Raw genomic sequence first — 11,704 nt, 5'->3', positions numbered from 1 at the left:
ATCATGTCCCCAGTGCTCCTTAACCCTCTGGGTTCAGTAAAGCTTTATTTTAAGTTTCTGTAGATTGCTCTTAACTTCTAATTTGTTTAGATATGCACTTTAAAGGATGTTTGTCTTGTCCAGTATTTGCCTTATGCCAGTATTACTAGGTTTTTATTTTATTTATTTCTAAGCATGTAGCTTATTATATTTTTGAAATCAAAGTATCATAGCACTATGATATCTGTTAATAGATGTGGAAATTTTCCACATTTTTTTTAATTTAAAAATTATCTTGTTTCTCTTTATGCTTGTATTTCCTTCACTCATTTTAAGATAACATTTTTCTCTAAGTGTTGTGAAAAAGTAGCATTGAAGTTTTTATTGGATTGTTTTTAAAAGTTTGGATATATTGATCTGTTCATAATTTTGAATGTTGCCATCCATTAACATGGGCAATCTCTCCTTTAGTCGGATTCTTTTTAAAGTGATATTTGTAATTTCTTCATAAATGTCTACTAAAATTTGGTATTTTCTAAGAAGCTTATGTTATTGTTGATGGAAAATTTATCCTGTTGCTTATTTTTTTTTAGTTAATGTTTTTTATTAATCCCTATACAATTCCTTGTCTTCTGGTTTGTTGAAGCAATAGGTCAGACATTTACTACAATGATGTCTGTTAAAGTGGTTAGCCATAAAATCTTCAGCACCACATTCATCTGTAGGGCACTCCCCACAAAGACAACTGATTTTGCTATTCTCATCCACTTTAAAATATTTCAGAACAGCCACTTTAACCTTCTTTTTCTTATTCTTATTCTTGGGAGTGGTGTAAGACTTACTCTTCCTTTACTTGGCACCACGAAGTCTCAACACAAGATGAAGAGTGGACTCTTGGAATATTGCAGTCAGACAAAGTACATGTATCTTCCCATTGCTTACAAAAATCAGTCTCTGCTGATCAAGAGGAATTCCTTCCTTGTCCTGGATCTTGGCCTTTACCGTTTTCTATTGTACCTGGGGTTCAACCTCGGGAGTGATGGTCTTCCCCATAAGGGTTTTCACGAAAATCTGTATCTTGGTGGTGGTTCCACCACAGATGGTAGATCAGAAAGGGATTCTATTGTATTTTTTAAATTAGTTATTGCAATTTTATAAACTCAATGATCATTTGCATATGCTTATCCTCTATCCACAAATTTTAATTTTGATTTTAAAATACTTCTTGATATACTATTTAGGCAGTTATATTTTCTGCAAATGATATTTTCATTTCTTTCTTGCCAATAATCATGATCCTCATTTCCCTTTTCTTGTCTTACAGAATTAGCTAACTTCCAGTATAATGTGAAATGTCTGAGGTATAGTAATTTTTGTTCCCACTAAGCTGAATTGAAATGTTTCTAAAGTTTGATCACTATGGATGACCTTAACTCTACATTTTTAAGATCCCCTTTACTAAGCTAAGTTCCCTTCTATTCTTAGTTTTTAATGATGTATGTATTTTGGGGTGCTGGATGGCTCAGTCAGTTAAGCGTTCACTTTTGCTTTGGCTCAGGTCATGGTCTTGCGGTCATGAGATCTGGCCCCTAGTGGGGCTCTGTGCTTAGTGCAGAATCTGCTTCAGATCCTCTCTCCCTTTCCCTCTCCCTCTCCCGCCAGCTCCTGTGTGCTCTCTCTCAATCTCTCTCTCTCAAATAAATAAGTAAAATGTCTAAAAAAATAATAATAATAAAATGTATGTATTAAAAAATCATCTATACACTTAAACTTTAGTTATTTTTTACTTTGGTTTTTACCTTTATATGTTTTGTATTTATTCAGTTAATGTGGTATTTATTAATAAACGTTCTCATGTTTATCTAGAAAAAATACTGCTGAATGTGATATGGGTGGATTCTTAGAAAGCTAATAAATAACACCCTTTCCTTCATCTAAACAATTAGAAAAAACAATTTGGTTGATTGATGAGAAAGGAAGATCAAAGGAAATCAGATTATTATTTATATTCCGAAAAAAGACAGTGATAGGATACTGTGGCTTATTTTTCTTACCCATGTAGACTTGCTAATTCTTCTGTTCAAAATTAGATAGATTTCCTCTTGGGGTCATTCACACTGCTGGAAAATCCCAAGTCTTTCCATTAAGGTTCTGCTGTGGTAGGTAATCTTTGGGTTTTCCTTGTTTTCTTTTTTTTCTTTAATTAGATTTCTAATTTGCCTTTCTATGTCTATTATTGTCACATTTATTTATGTACTTACATATTTAAATATATAAATATATCTTTATGAGAATGGAAATCTCTAGTTTATTTGTAGTATACATTTGCTTTATCTAGTAGGTTTTATTATATATTAATTCATTGAAATTCAGTTCTGTTTCAAAAGTATTCTGATTTCTATTGTAGACTATATATTTTTTCTATTTTTCTGTTCAAAAAAGACTATTTCTTTTTTTACTCTATTTGTGTGTAGATCAGATTAGTATGTCCTGGTAGTTTTAAAACTTTTTATTTATTATTAAGATGAGTATTTATTATTATATTTGTGGTTACAGAGTTTGTTCACTGATTCAATAAATATTTATACATCACCCACTCTGTGCAAGATACTTTTCTAAGAACTAACACTACATCAGCGAATCAAACAGATACAAACCCATAATTTAATGGATTGCATATTCTAGGAAGAAATTTGGGAGGGGAAAGCAAGATAAAGAAGCAAAATTCATTGTATGATAAAATCTAAGAGAAAAAAAAAGAGCCTATAGGGAAAAGGAATAAGAATATCAAGAATTATAATGGGTCCAAATGTTTATCCTGCTTACAGACCAACACATTAGCTCACCACAATATTATGGATATTGATTAAAGAGATGAGACTCCTGGGTCAGAGGTAAATGACATTATTACTGACGGGATAGCAAAAATCATGAACATTAGCATATTTGCCTCAGTTCTGCTTGAACCTGAGTCCCACAGGGGCAACACTGATAGGCCAAGAAAGATGCCTGTACCCACAGTTTGTTAAATTACAGAAGAGGAACCTGGAGCATAAAGAACCTGAATCTTTTATAATAGAGAGTAAAAATACCTGTCATTTGTTCTGAAGGAGACACAATATTTTCCAAGATTGTTCATCATACAAATATACCAGAAAGATAGTCCAAAAAAAAAGCCAAAACAAAACAGTTTGTGTCTTTGTTCACAAGACCTGCAGAAATGTAAAAGAGTCAAGTGTCTCCCCGTAATATTCACCTCTTGCTTTTACAACATCTTGGCCTCAGTTTAATTTCCTCATGTGTAAACTGCTGTTGGGCATTCTGCATAATGTGACTAACAGTGGCTGAGATCAAATCTGTTCTATATGTCTCACAGGGAACTTAATTAAGGCTGTCCTCTACAGGACTCCAAGCAGCAGAATTTATCAGAGAACAGTTCACCAAGGGACCGTGTTTAAGCTCATTTCAGAGAAATCATCCTAGTCATGTGAGGGCTACAAGATCTACTAGTAATGTTTCTTTAAATATTTGCAAGTATTTCATGACCACTTGTAAGGTGTATGTCACGATTTAAGGAGGGAAATAAATTAATTCCTAGGGTTGAATCCAGAGCAGAAGCATAGTTCCCAAGGCCCATAGAAAGAAAGTGTTGGTTTCAACTATTGGGGCCTTGAAAGTTGTACTTACATCTGCTAAGAGGCAGAAGTTGACAATACCTCCAACATAACCTCACAAATGAGTGGTAGGTCCGAGGGTTTCCGGTTCAATTGAATAATTGAGTTCAGTTCTTGTTTTTGGAGGGAAAGTTATTCCAACCTGCCTAACTTGCCCAAACCAACAACCAAATGGCGTTCCTTCAGCCCATGGAAGGACAGAGAAACAGCCAAGAGGATAGGAGTGAGAAAAACATCCTGAGGTATTGACAGGAATTTGTGGGGGACATACAGGATCCAGGGCCATCCCTTTTGTTTCTGACAGACACTTCAAAAGCTAAGGAAAAGAGTGATCAGATTGTGACAGGGTTTTTTTTGACTGCCAGAAAAAGTGAGCATTATAAGTATGCCCACATAATCCCAAGGAACTTTACTTAGTGCGCAGTCCTCTCTGAATTGTGTCAGCAATTACCATCTACCTCTGCTGGTAGAGGTTTGATAAAAATGCAGTCAGGACTGAGGCAGCTGAGGCTCTGACTTGCCCACTAACAGGGCATCATCTAAAGAGTGAGATCTTAGGACATCAGAGATAGAGACACACATGCTAAATTCTGACTAACCTACTGGGGGGAAATTCCAAAAAGAATTTGTCTCATTAACATTTCTCCACACGAAACTCTCCATTATCATGATAATACTCCCTGGTACTCACGGTAGAGTGAAGTTCAAACATGTAACTCATTAATTTCTGTTATGCCCTCAGATGTAGAAGCAACAATAGTTTATTGATTTGGCCTAAAGCATCTCCCATACAAGGTCATGTTAGTGCCCCTTTCCCACTGTGAAATTTGCCAAACCCCATCCACTGAATTTGGGCACCCCTACTGCCCGAGTATAAGGCAGGATTGTAACTTTGGTGCCTGCATCTAAGAGAGACACGGAAGTTTTATTTCTTCTCCCCCCCAAAGTTACTCACAATACACAGACCAATGTATATGGTTTCCAGTTTTTATTGTGAACAATGTGTCTTTGGCCGACCTCTAATCATCTCAAAGTATGTTAGATGTTAGATCAGGGTAGAGAGAGAGGGAGAGCTCAGGGTTGTAGAGAATGTGGTTCCTTACTCTTCTCTAGTTATCAAGGCCTTTGAGGCACAGTGGCATTCCAACATTCTAAGAACAAAGACTAACAAAGAAAATTTGTTTATAGGTCCAGCGTCAGTATGATAAAGCATGGGAAAATGATGGATTTGAAACAAATAGAAACTAAATCAGTAAGTGACATGGCCCACTCTTTTGGCCACTCACCTCCCATATATACTATTCTTGAAACCTAGTAAGATGCAGCTATTTCTCTTTCAGATATGGTTTTACTTTCTTCCCAAAATACAGAGGCAGACATTCTCAGTACTAATTGTATACATCTCCAGTTATATTAATTACTTAATTCCTGTCAAATTATTACTGATCATGGTGTTCAGTAGTACTTTAACAGAAATTTAGGAGAAATCAATAAGACTTAATTGTGGAAGTTAACAAAAATTATGTATGAAATAAAAATGGGGGGCACCTGGGTGACTCAGTTGGTTAAGCATCTGCCTTTGGCTCAGGTTGTGATCCTGGAGTCCCGGGATTGAGTCCCACTTTGGGCTCCCTGCTCAGCAGAGAGCCTGCTTCTCCTTCTGCCCCTCACCCCGTTCATGCGTGCTCTCTCTCTCTTGCTCTCAAATAAATAAATAATCTTAAAAAAAATAAAATAAAAATGGAAAGAAACACAAAGAACAAAATTGTATATATGCACACACATACATGTAAACATAACAAGCAAGGAGAAAATATGCAAAGCTACTAAGGTCATCATTGTGAGGCCATAGTCAACAGCTATGACTTCATTCTTCTACCATCCATTCCATATTTCCCTTGACACTGGTAAAATCTTCAAATGGTCTGAGTTCCTTACTTCGTTGAGTTACATAAATCTTCATTTTTGAATGGTGTGGCTTTCACAATTTCTGCCTCATTTTGGATTCTATAGCTTCCTGTTGATTTTTCCTATGGAAATGGAAGTACTAAGAAATGTCCTAAGAGAATCCCCTGGTCTCCAGACATTCTCTTTCTTGTATTCATCATACAGCTGTAATCCAATTTCTTTTGGGTAACCAAAACTAATCATTCTGTCCGGTAGAACTACCCCTTTTTTGACATGATGTTTTAGTGGCATAAGTATCCCAAAATGACTAGGTGCTGATCTCATCTTCCAAATCAATGGAACCATTGTTGTGTCCATTAGTGGAAGGACTACCCAAGTGAGAAATAAGATATCCAAACTGTCAGGTAAAAGTCATTGGTATAGGAAGCAAAACTTTCCTGATTGGCTGATTAAGAATAATGGAAGACTTACATGTACTTCCATTCCTTGATTCCCAGACCCATGTATTCGGGTTATGGGGGGAGACTGCACCATATTATGGTCCTTCATTGAAAGCAAATCCTTATTTGATGGAGTCAAAGCTCCATCTATTCAGAGTGTTGTGTCCTGATAGGTGCCATAACTGAGTCTGAAGACATTCATTCGGAAGGTTCTGAGTAAGGGGATTTGTATTAAGATCAGTTAATTGAATGGGTGTGAACTCATTGTTTTATTTCCTTTTCAATAAAAGTAATTTCTTCATCAGAAACTGTACTCTGTATAGTATATAATGATAGATAAACATTCTGGATGTGCGTGGATGGTGGTGCCAGCAGAAACATTACAGGCAAAGAAGGCAAAACTGTATCCAGAAATTGTGTCAATTGTAGTGAAGACAAATCTCTATCTCTTAATAATGGAAGATATCCAATGAAATCAGCCTGCCACAGATTGCTGGCTGGTTCTCTGGGTAATGGTTCTATATTATGGGTTCAATGTTGGACTCTGCTCTTGATCCGTAGCTGAACAGTAGTGGTAAGAGGTAAGTCTATGTTGTTAAACCCATTACTAGACTCCTTTCTGCCAATATGACCACTTTATTTATGAGCCAGTTGAACAAGTACTTAAGATATCTGGGGAAAGAGTATGACTCACATCCACAGAGCATATTATTTGTCTATATGATTACTAAAATCCTCTGATTAAGCAGATGCCCTTTGGTGGGCATTCAAATATCTTTAAAGTCTGTACCTTTTCTGAGAGATTCGTCTACATATCTGTTTTTTTTTTAATCCACATCTTTTCTCACATTCAAATGTGGTATAGGTTGCCTTCAATCCAAAAAGTTTACTATGCATTATGCTGCAAGGTATAGCAACTTTTCTTCACCTTAGAGGGGTTGTCTTGGCATGCTACAGACCACTGAACCCCCAAAAACTTCATTTAAGTAGCAAGCCCCTAAGGTTTTGTTGTGTTTATCTCCTACCCCCTATTTCAAGGGTTGAAAAACTTTTTCTGCAAAGGACAATATAATAAATATTTTAAAATCTGTGGTAGGTATGATGTCTGTCACAACTACTCTGCTGCTCTAGTATAAAAATAACCAAAGACAATATGTAAACAAATGATCATAGTTTCGTCCCAGTAAAACTTTATTTCTAAGTTTGAGATTGTCCATCTCTCCTCCAGTTGGAATATGTCATACTAAGATATGACATATTCCATATCTTCTTACTCATTACTTCTTACTCATTAGATCTAATCAAAATGATGCCATTGGTAATGAGCAGTGGAATGTGAAAAAAAATAAAAGGAAAAAAATCAAAATATTTACAGACAATAGTAGGACAAAGAACAGAATTGACATTGCCCTGAGACAATTGTGAAGCCACACTGTTGGCCCTACTAGGTAAGGGAAAATTCCTTCTCATATTCTATATTGATATAGGGAAGCCAGTATTAGCCAAACCAATAGCTGCATACCAAGTGCCCGGGGTGAGGATTTGCCCAATAAAGGTATTACATCAAAACAGCAGTTGCAACTCAAGTTAAAACCAGAATAGGCTGGAAATAATACAGTTATTATTCAAGTACCCTCTGACTTGTGTGCAGACTAAACAGGTGACATACCTTGAATTTAATAATTGTTACTATGAATGATTTTTTAAATACATTTAAAAATTAAAATTAAAAAATGGCATTATCACCTGCAGTTTCACCAAGGACATGACAGTGCTTCTGTTTAATTATCTTGGTAGAGGGGAGACTAGGAGGAGTCTCATTATGATAGAAGATGACTATGACAGAGTTGAGGACAATGGACATACACTTGCAAGGCATGTGCCCCAGAAAAAAACTCATGACAGGTTTTCAAGTATAGAAAGGCAAGTTGCTGAGAAGAAACACCACGGCATGACACTTCTATTAGCAAGGAAGGCTGTATAATTCAGGGTCCAAAATCCTGAGGTTCATCTGGGTCCAAAGTTTCCATTCCAAGTTTCAGGGTCCCTCATTTTTCCTAACCTACACCCTATTTATCACATGAGAAACTTGAGGCTGTAAATCCAGCTGTCATTGCACACAATTAAATTTTTTTTTGAGATTTTATTTATTTATTTGAAAGAGAGAGTAAGAGCGAGCAAAAGCCAGCGAGAGAGAGAGAGAGAGAGAGCATGAGCAGGGGAAGCGGCAGGCAGAGGGCAGAGGAAGAAGCAGGCTCTCCACTGAGCGGGGAGCCTGATGCAGGGCTCGATCCCAGGACCCCGGGATCATGACCTGAGCCGAAGGCAGACACTTAACTGACTGAGCCACCCAGGCACCCCCACAATTAAATTTTGTATTTCTTTTTAACAATGTTGGTTCTGATGATACAAGAAGTAACAGATCATTTTATGGCTGTTATGGAAGTTCTGTAGTTTTCAGACTGAATTTAAACTGAGAGTTAAAGACTTGAGCTGGTCATTTTCTTTCTATAAGCGGTGCATTCAAAGGAATGCATATAACACCACAGTCAGACAGTGGTCCGTAATTACCCCGGAAACAGTCAAGTGGAGCAGCCTCTTGGGCTCTCAAGGTACCTGTTTCTGTTAGAATTTTATCACGATCAACCCCATGTGATGACTTGATAAATGAGATGCCACTCCATGCTGTGCATTACTAGCTTCCCAGTGACCATTTACAAGGAGCTCAGCACTGCACTGAAACCCAATCCAACCCATTGTAGAGAGGCTGTGGGCCAGAATCACTCCTAGTGTCAACTCTGTATCAGTCAGATCCAATCGGGAGTCAGGAAAAGCTCTTATTTTGAGAAAGGGAATTTTAACAGAAACAGTGTTCAATTAGGCAAAGGTGGTTGACTACTTAAAGAGGTAAGGAAATACTCAGGAGATCTAAAATTAGTGAAGGCAAACACAAAGCTACTATCTATAGTCGAGTGATGACAAAGGAAGATGCCCACCCAAAGACAGATTCAAATTTCTTTGAAAAGGGTTAGACAGGGGCGCCTGGGTGGCTCAGATGGTTAAACTGCTGCCTTCTTCTCAGGTCATGATCCCAGGGTCGTGGGATCAAGTCCCGCATCGGGCTCCCTGCTCCTCAGGGAGCCTGCTTCTCCCTCTGCCTCTCTCTCTCTCTCTCTCATGAATAAATGAATAAAATCTTAAAAAAAAAAAAGGGGTTAGACAAACTCAGAAGCCAACAGCCTTACTGGTGTCAAAGCAAGTTGCCTGAGAGGGCAAGCTGGAGCTACACTGTTGGAGTCACCCATGGTTGTCACAAGGTGTGGTCTAGAGACTTGGTGTGCCTGACCTGTACCTAGCGGTCACTAGGTGGGGAGAGTTAATGGAGCGCACTGCCACAGCTGCTATGGAAGTGGCTCCTTGCTAGGGAAACGCAGGTAGTAAGAAGCAGTTGTTAGGTACGGAAATAGTTGTCTCAGGGGTGGTAGAAACTTACTCATAGAAATAGCCCACTGACTGGGAGAGTGTGGCCTGAAGTGGTAGCAGGGATGCTCTTTACATCAGGTCCTAGGGGTAGGTAGACAAATGTCTCTTGACAGCTTGACTAAAACCTGCCATTAAAGCATCCTCGTGTTGGGAGAGTCTGTGAGGTCTACTAATATTGTTGGGAAAATATAACTGAAAACTAAATCTCCTGCTACTCGAGAAAACCTCTTTACAAAAGGAGAAGAGAAATAAAGCCAGTTTTATTATTGAAAGAGTATGAAACCATCATGTGATGTGCATCACAGGCATTTCCTAAATAGATTGCAAAAAAAACCACTACGAAATCTTACCATTGTACATAGCCAAGTGATATATTTTATACATTTTCAGGATAAATAATAACTAATCCTTGATTAAGAGGACTGTACGGCACCATTTGTTACATATAGCTCATCCTAAATCACCTGGTAATTGGAGTAGCCACTTGTTTTGCTAAATGCTTTTAAAAGAAAAAAAAATATTTCTTGTATCTTTACGACAGGAGAAAGGCTAGGTTTGGAGCTTGGAGCCAGGAAAGTGGGAGACAGGGCTGACATCTTGCATTTCAAGAGATGGCCCCCAAGCCTTGACAGGCTCCCCAGTTCCTGGGATACTCTTTCACCCATTGCATAGATTTACTTACAGTTCAAAGAGGCAAAGAAAGAACGTATGTTTTCTAAAGTAAACACTTCAAAAAGGGAAGGAAGTTGGAAGTCTCTTCCCTTATTTTTAGCAAGGAGAATTAAACTTCCATTTGCAATATGTGTTTGTTCTTACAATATGAGCATCAATGGGTCTCAGCAACCATGCTTAATAAAGGAAGCCTGGAAGCAGGACCACAACTGGGAAAGGAAGTGGCGTCCTACCTTGGTCTCCTTCCAGTGTCCCTAGAGTGCTCTCTCTTGACAAAGCTGAACATGTTTGCTAGCTGTAAAGAAGAGATTTTTAGGAAGAGGGTATTGCTCTAGACAAAGAAGGGTTGATTAGGAGCTGAGGGACGATAAATTGATAACCTTGCCCACATCCTATACACACTTTGCTTACTCTACTTTTTATGTCTAAAATCCCAAGATATTACATCATAAAAGCATATATATATAAATTATTACTCTTTATTGCAACAAGGGCCCCATGTGGGACCCCACTGTTGTGTGGTACTATCATTTAATCTATCGATGGATAATAAGTTGTATCCACAATGCACAGTTTAAAACTGCAAACACTACTGCAACAAGATATACTTGCATATGTGTATTTTTGGATTTTTGCCCGTGTATTTTAGAATAGATTTCTTGAAATGAGATCTCAGTGTAAAAGGGGAAACGCATATGTAATTTGCCAAATTCCCTTCCATAAGGTTGTACCATTTTGCTTTCCCAACAAAAATGTGAGTTCTTGCTTCTCTGTAGCCTTGGCAACCAAGTATTTTTGCAAACTTCTGAATGTTTGCCAATCATATAGATAAGATATGGTGTATAAGCAAAGCTGTAATTTGCATTTGTATTTAGTTATATCGTTTAATCCTCTCTTTTAGAGAGTTTATTGTCTTTACTCTTAAAGTAAAAGAAGTGAACTTAGAATTTGAATTTGGAATGCTACCCTAAGCAGTCTTCTTTTAATCTCCTAGACATATGGATCTTTTTTTTAATATTGATTCAAACACAATAAGGCATTTATTAATGAGTAAGATATACTTCAGAAACATGCATTGTTTCTGGAAACATGGTTATTATATAAAGAATTAATATAGAAACAATTTATTAATAGATTTAAGGGGATTGGCAAAGTAAGCTGAGAACTCCTTATAAAAAGTAGGAAGATAAATATTAGAAAAACCACCTAAGACACGTGGAAAAACAAAAACAGATACCTGTGAATCTTGGAGAGAAAAAAAAATGTGAAGTTCAAATGAGAAGTCAGAGGAGGTACAGTAATATTGCTGATTAGATCTGTCTTAAGGTAAGACGCATTACTTGTTCTAGAAAAAGTAGAAGAGGACAAGATACAGATCTTTCTTCAAAAAAGCATCTCTACAATAAGTTTCAACAGTTACATTTACATTTAGAAATACAAGTTAAGAACTATTTTCATAAGGAAAAAACAAAACACACCACAACAAAACAAATCTCCACTCAAGCATTTCAATCTTAATGCCACCCAATCATAACCAAACATTTTGGA

The 11,704-nt window shown here is 37.2% G+C and overlaps 1 pseudogene; it reads right to left on the bottom strand.

Moving 5' to 3' along the window:
- Positions 1-585: 585 nt before the first annotated feature.
- On the bottom strand, positions 586-5,616 carry LOC114210096 (ubiquitin-ribosomal protein eS31 fusion protein pseudogene; annotated as a pseudogene).
- Positions 5,617-11,704: the final 6,088 nt, after the last annotated feature.

The sequence above is a fragment of the Eumetopias jubatus genome, unplaced genomic scaffold, assembly GCF_037043125.1.
Source record: "Eumetopias jubatus isolate StellerSeaLion01/CBP00866 unplaced genomic scaffold, mEumJub1_p1.0 scaffold_3, whole genome shotgun sequence".
Lineage (NCBI taxonomy): Eukaryota > Metazoa > Chordata > Mammalia > Carnivora > Otariidae > Eumetopias > Eumetopias jubatus.
Note: the sequence above shows the minus strand (reverse complement) of the source record. Positions and strands in the feature narration are given on the sequence as shown.